Genomic DNA, 6043 nt, shown 5'->3' on the forward strand with positions numbered 1-6043 from the left:
AACATGGAAAATTCATAGCACTGAATGCCCACACTAGGAAAACAGAATGAGCTCAAATAAACAACCTAATGATGAAGCTTAGACTTCTAGAAAAAGAAGAGCAAGAAAACCCAAAGCTCAAACAAGGGAAAAAATTATAAAGATCAGAGCCTAAATCAATGTAATGGAAACTAAGAAAATGATACAAAAAATAAATGAAACAAAGAGTTGGCTTTTTTGAAAGAATAAATAAAACAATAAACTCTTAGCTAATCTTATAAAAAATAAGGAAAGAAAAGTCTCAGATCCATGCAATCAGGAATGAAAAAGGTGAAGTCACAACAGATCCAACAGAAATCCAGAGGCTCATTAATACCTACTTTGAGAACCTGTACTCTAATAAATTGGAAAACACAGAAGAAATGAACAGATTTCTAGATACTTATGAATTACCAAAGTTGAACAAAGAAGATAATAACATTTTAAACACCCCAATTACAATCAGCGAAATTGAAAATGTAATTAAGAATTTACCAACAAAGAAAAGCCCAGACCATGATGAATTCACTGCTGAATTTTCCAAGACATTTAGAGAAGAACTACTGCCTTTACTCTTCAAACTTTTCAATGAAATTGAAAAGGAAGCTATACTTCCAAATTCATTCCTGGAAGCAAGTATCACTTTGATTCCCAAACCAGGGAAAGATGCAACTAAAATAGAGAACTACAGGCCAATCTCCTTAATGAATATAGATGCAAAAATCCTTAATTAGATACTAGCAAACAGAATACAGAGGATCATCAAGAAGATTATACATCCTGACCAAATCGGATTTTTGCAAGGATGGTTCAACATACATAAGTCAATAAATGTAATACACTATATTAACAGAATCAAGGACAAAAACCACATGATCCTCTAGATAGATGAAGAAAAAGTATTTGAGAAAATTCAACACCCATTCATGATAAAAACCCTGCAAAAAGTTGGAATAGATGGGCTAAATATCAACTTAATAAAGGCTATCTATGAAAAATCAACAGCCTTTTCTGTTTCTGCTTCTTCTTCCTCCTCTCTCTCTCTCTCTCTCTCTCTCTCTCTCTCTCTCCTCTCTCTCTACTCCCACTCCTTAAATAAAATCTCCAATCAGACCTCTCAGTGTGTGTGGCCTAGTTGTTGAGCAACACTGTTCCCTTTCATTGGTGTCATAATTGGGATATAGAATTTCCAGGCCCACAGGTTAGAATACCTGGGGACCCGAAACCCGGATACCAAGACACTCCAACTCATCTCCCACCTGATGTCTGTGACCATCTTCATTGGCTCCATTCTCACAGCCAACTCCGATCCACCTATTTTCAGGTCTGCACCAGATATGGGGTAAGATCCCCATTCTGAGATGACTTTTGGTTAACAGGAGGTCCCAGGGTCCCACACCTCAATGAGGACATCCACCTCCGGAGGTGACTGGCCTAGCACCAGGCCCTCTGTCCCCCACCACAAACCACTGTGTTTGCTAGGTTGAGTCCAGGACTCGACTGGGCCTCCTCTGCCCCTGCTTGGGAAGCCTTGAGGGAGTAAAGAGGCTTTACACTTTAAACTCCCTTCCTGCACAAGAGACATCTTTGCAGAAAGCTTGAGTTCTACCTTCTAGACTGGGTCTAGAAAAGTGTGTCTCATCAGAACTCTAAGAGATGTCTGGACTTCTGATAACCTCCTCCTCCACCATCCTCTTGATAGTCATGGGTTCTGGCTCTTCCATACCCATAGACTCTCCTTTAGGATGCTTACTCAGGAATTTGGAGGGCCTTGACCTAAAACCCAAGCAGCTAATTTGTTTATCTACTCAAACTTAGCCCCAGTATCAATTAGACAATCAAAATATCTGGCCACCTAATGGCTCCCTTGAACCGGGTCTAATTCAAGACCTATATAACTTTTGTGGGCATAACGGAAAATAATCAGAGATTCCATATGTCCAGGGTTTTTCTTCTCTTAGCAACCAGCCCCCTCTTTGTTCCACTGCCTGAAGACTGTCTCTTCTATCACCTCCTCCCACACTTTTGGTAGCCTGCGGTCATCCCCCTTTCTCTTAACTCTTCAGACCAGCTTGATCTGGCCAATGACCCTACCCCATATCCAGCACAGAGAAACCAACCCACTCCTCCCTCTACCCCATCAGACTCCTCCTCTCTTTCTAGACCTCCTACCCCTCCCATTTCCTTAACACTTCCTACCGCTCTGGCCTGTGCTCCAACCCCACCTCTCACTCGTTCCAAGTCCCATATGAGCCACATGATGGCACCCTTGCACAAAGTAGCAGGGGTTGAAGTCATTGTCTGCATTCATACTTCCTTCCCTATGAATGAATTGGCCCTCATCCAAGCCAGACTTGGATTTTTCACTGCCAATCCAGCAACCTTTGTAAAACAATTTCAACTCTTGACACAGTCTTATCAATTAACCTATCATGATCTTTTTGTTTTCCTTACCAATGCTTTAACTCCTGAGGAAGTCAAAAGAGTGCTGGATCAGTCCCGTGCTCATGCAGATCAAGAACACTTAACAAACAATCATCATCTGGCAGGTGCTGTTGCAGTCCCAGAACAAGATCCAGGATGAGACTACAACACTGAGGTGGTGATTGAAGCTCGGGACAGGTATATTAATTGTATACTTCATGGGCTCCGCAGAGCCACCATGAAGTCTGTAAATTATGAGAAGCTTAATGAGATTATTCAAGAAAAAATGAAAATCCATCTGCCTTCTTACAAAGGCTGACTGATGGCCTCCGCCAGCATACCAAACTTGACCCTGAGTCTGTCGATGGCCAGAGGTTAATTATGATGTATTTCTTTTTTCAGAGCTACCCTGACATTAGACTCAAACTAAAAAAGCTTGAGAGGGGACCTTTGACTCCCTCCACAGAGGTTCTGGCCACAGCATTCAAAGTTTATCATGGCCATGATGATCTCAAGATCACCAAAAAATAGCAGTTATTGGCACAAGCTTTCAATCCTGCCAGGCCACAATTGTCTCAAGGAAAGGGACCCTTCAGGGGGTCTCCTCAACCACTGGGACCCTGTTACTGGTGCAATCAAGAGGGTCACTGGGCCAGAGAGTGCCCACATCCAAGAGTGCCCACAAAGCCTTGTCCTAGGTGCCAACAGAGGGGACATTGGGGTTCCAACTGCCCCCTGGTGTCCACCCACCATCAGGCCCACTACTCCCCTGAGGGATGACCTGATAGATCTGGCAGCAGCTGAAGGGCTATGAAGGGGCCCTGGCAAACTGGTCCAATGCAGATCACCACCTAGGAGCCCAGGGTGACCTTGATTGTGACAAGTAAGACTATTGTTTTCTTATTAGACACTGATGCCAGCTTTTCTGCATTGAGAGAATATTGGGGACCTACCTCCCTGCCTCAGATCTCTATTTTGGGGGTAGAAAGTCAAAAACAATGCCCTCAACAGACTCTCCTACTGTCATGCACAATTGGCAACTTTTCATTTATTTATTCCTTCTTAGTCCTCCCATCCTGTCCCATTGCCTTATTGGGTCATGACATTTTATCCAAAATTGGGGCATACATGCATTTTTCTATGCTGAGCCCTTCCAGCACTCCAATGTCTTCTTTTTGTCTTTTGTTATCCCAAGCTGTTGAACCTCTAGTCTCCACATCTAAATGGCTGATTAGTCCTTTTCTCATAGACCCCCAGGTGTGGGATGTTCAACCTCCCTCAGTGACCAAATGCCCCCCAGTTAAGGTCCTCCTCAAAGACCCCTCACAATGTCCACATTAGGCACAATATCCCCTCCCTCATAGAAGCCTAGAGGGGTTAGCTCCCATCATAAATAGCCTGTTACAAAAAGGGTTTATGAGACCCACCAAGTCTCCATTCAATACCCCCATCTTGGCAGTAAAAAAACCCAATGGACCATATAGCTTGGTTCAAGAACTCTGAATCATTAATTCCACCACTGTTCCCATTCACCCTGTTGTGCCCAATCCCTACACCCAACTGTCCTCAATCCCATCTAATGGTACCATTTTTCTGCTCTAGATCTCAAAGATGCTTTCTTTTCATTACCCTTACATAGACATTTTTGCATTTACCTGGACTGATCCCTTCTCTAATACATCTACTCAATTATTGCCCCAGGGTTTCAGAGACAGTCCCCACCTCACTACTTGCCATATCTGCTGTTTTTCACTCAGTAAACTTGCCTCTCAGAAAATGTGCTTACCCTTTGGAAGAGGTCCAATTGCCTCTCTGTTTGGTGTGCTTAAAACACTTCTTGTACATTACACATTCTTAAATTGCAATTATAGGGTTAACTTACTCTTTTCTTAAAAAATCAAGGTTATTAGTGTTCTATTGTCTGCCAGTCAAATTTTAAGATGTAATAATCTGAAAACAAAAAAAGGACACTTTAAGCTGAAGTATATTATAGGAGGCTAATAGTAAATGAGAGAAAAAAAATTAGGAAAGCTATAAATAAGAGTTATACTTTGGACATGAAAGGTTTTTGTATGTTTATCTTGTTAAAAACAGGTAAAAAGCTGGGCATGGTGGCACACACCTGTAATCCCAGCACTTGGGAGGCTGAGGCAGGAGGATTGCTGTGTGTTCAAGACCAGCCTGAGCTACATAGTGAGTTCCAGGTCAGTCTCAACTACATAGTGAGACCCTGTCTCAAAAAACTAAAAAAAAAAAAAAAAAAACAGGTAAAGAAAGATATACAAGACCAGAAGGCCTAAGTATATAGAGAATGTGTGTAGAAATGATTTAATAAGAAAATATGTATGTTTGCTTGTTGGTTTCAAGTTTATTATAAAAGGTTTACATTTATAGGCATAAAGAGCCTTCATTCCTTTTAATCCTAATTCTACAAGAGATCTCTGTTAATTTTGACCTGCAAAGGTTTTGGCTAGTTGTAACTAAAAGATTTTATAACTCAATTGGCCAAAATCATCTGAGTACACTCTAGTTTAAATTGTCTTATATGCTTGTCTGTCTTAATGTTACCAAAATGACATCAAATAAAAGTAGATTGTTGATTTCTACAACCTGGTTTTATAGGTTAAATAAGAATTTAAAGATAATGAAATATAAACTTATATTTCCTCCCAGAGGAGGGCCTGGCTAAGCAGTCCTTCTGGTGCCACTGCCACCATGTTCGGCACCAGAAAGGTAGCCATGTGGACACCCCCAACCCCCCAACTCCCCCCTCATGCTTTTAGACCTCCTGATTGTGCCAGTCTTTGGACCTACTCTGTAGAGGCAGAGGTGGTCATAAAGAGTATTTTCCGGCACCTTTAACTTTGAACATCTTTAAAGAAGTGGTGGGGGAAACTTATAGTAGAACTGAGTGGAGTTCAACCCTTCAGGAGGTCAAGGAACTCAGTCTGGGCCTTGAAGCCCAAGCTCAGTCTGCATTGTGGAGTTCTGCCACCAGCTAGCTGAGATGAGGGGACTCGGCTCTGCACATGGCAGCACATATTATATATTGTGACAGCAGTGACATAGTATGAAAGAGGCCCTTCAAACTCATTTTTGTTTCTTTCTTTTTTTTATTTCACTCTGCAAATTGTTTTTTTTTTCTTTTCTTTTTCTGTCTTCTTTCTCCAACTCAGTCTCTTACTCCACTATAGTACCCCTCACCTCCCTTTCTTTTTTTGCTCTTGTCCTAACTCAGATTTCTTTTATTTTTTTCTCTTTTCTTTATGTTCTTTTGGTATGTTATTCTATCTCACTCAAGGGTTATTATACTTCTATTTTGTTTGTTTATTTTGTTTTAAAAAAAGTTAATTTAACAGTTTCCTGATGATTGTCTGGTCATTCTATGTCTTTTGGCTTCATATGAAACCTTTTCTAATTCTTTTACTTATCTACTCCTCTTGTCTTAACTCTGTCATAAGCCTGATTCTAAATGGTAAACATCCTTATTGAAAAGTTTATTCACCATAAGCATATTTTGGATTGCTTCTTGATTTTAATTTAATTCATATGGTTTGAAGTTGATAGACTGATGACTACCATAAGTGGTCAATTTGCAAAT

This window comes from Fukomys damarensis, unplaced genomic scaffold (genome assembly GCF_012274545.1).
Source record: "Fukomys damarensis isolate Sample0158 unplaced genomic scaffold, DMR_v1.0_HiC HiC_scaffold_9, whole genome shotgun sequence".
In the NCBI taxonomy this organism is placed as follows: domain Eukaryota; kingdom Metazoa; phylum Chordata; class Mammalia; order Rodentia; family Bathyergidae; genus Fukomys; species Fukomys damarensis.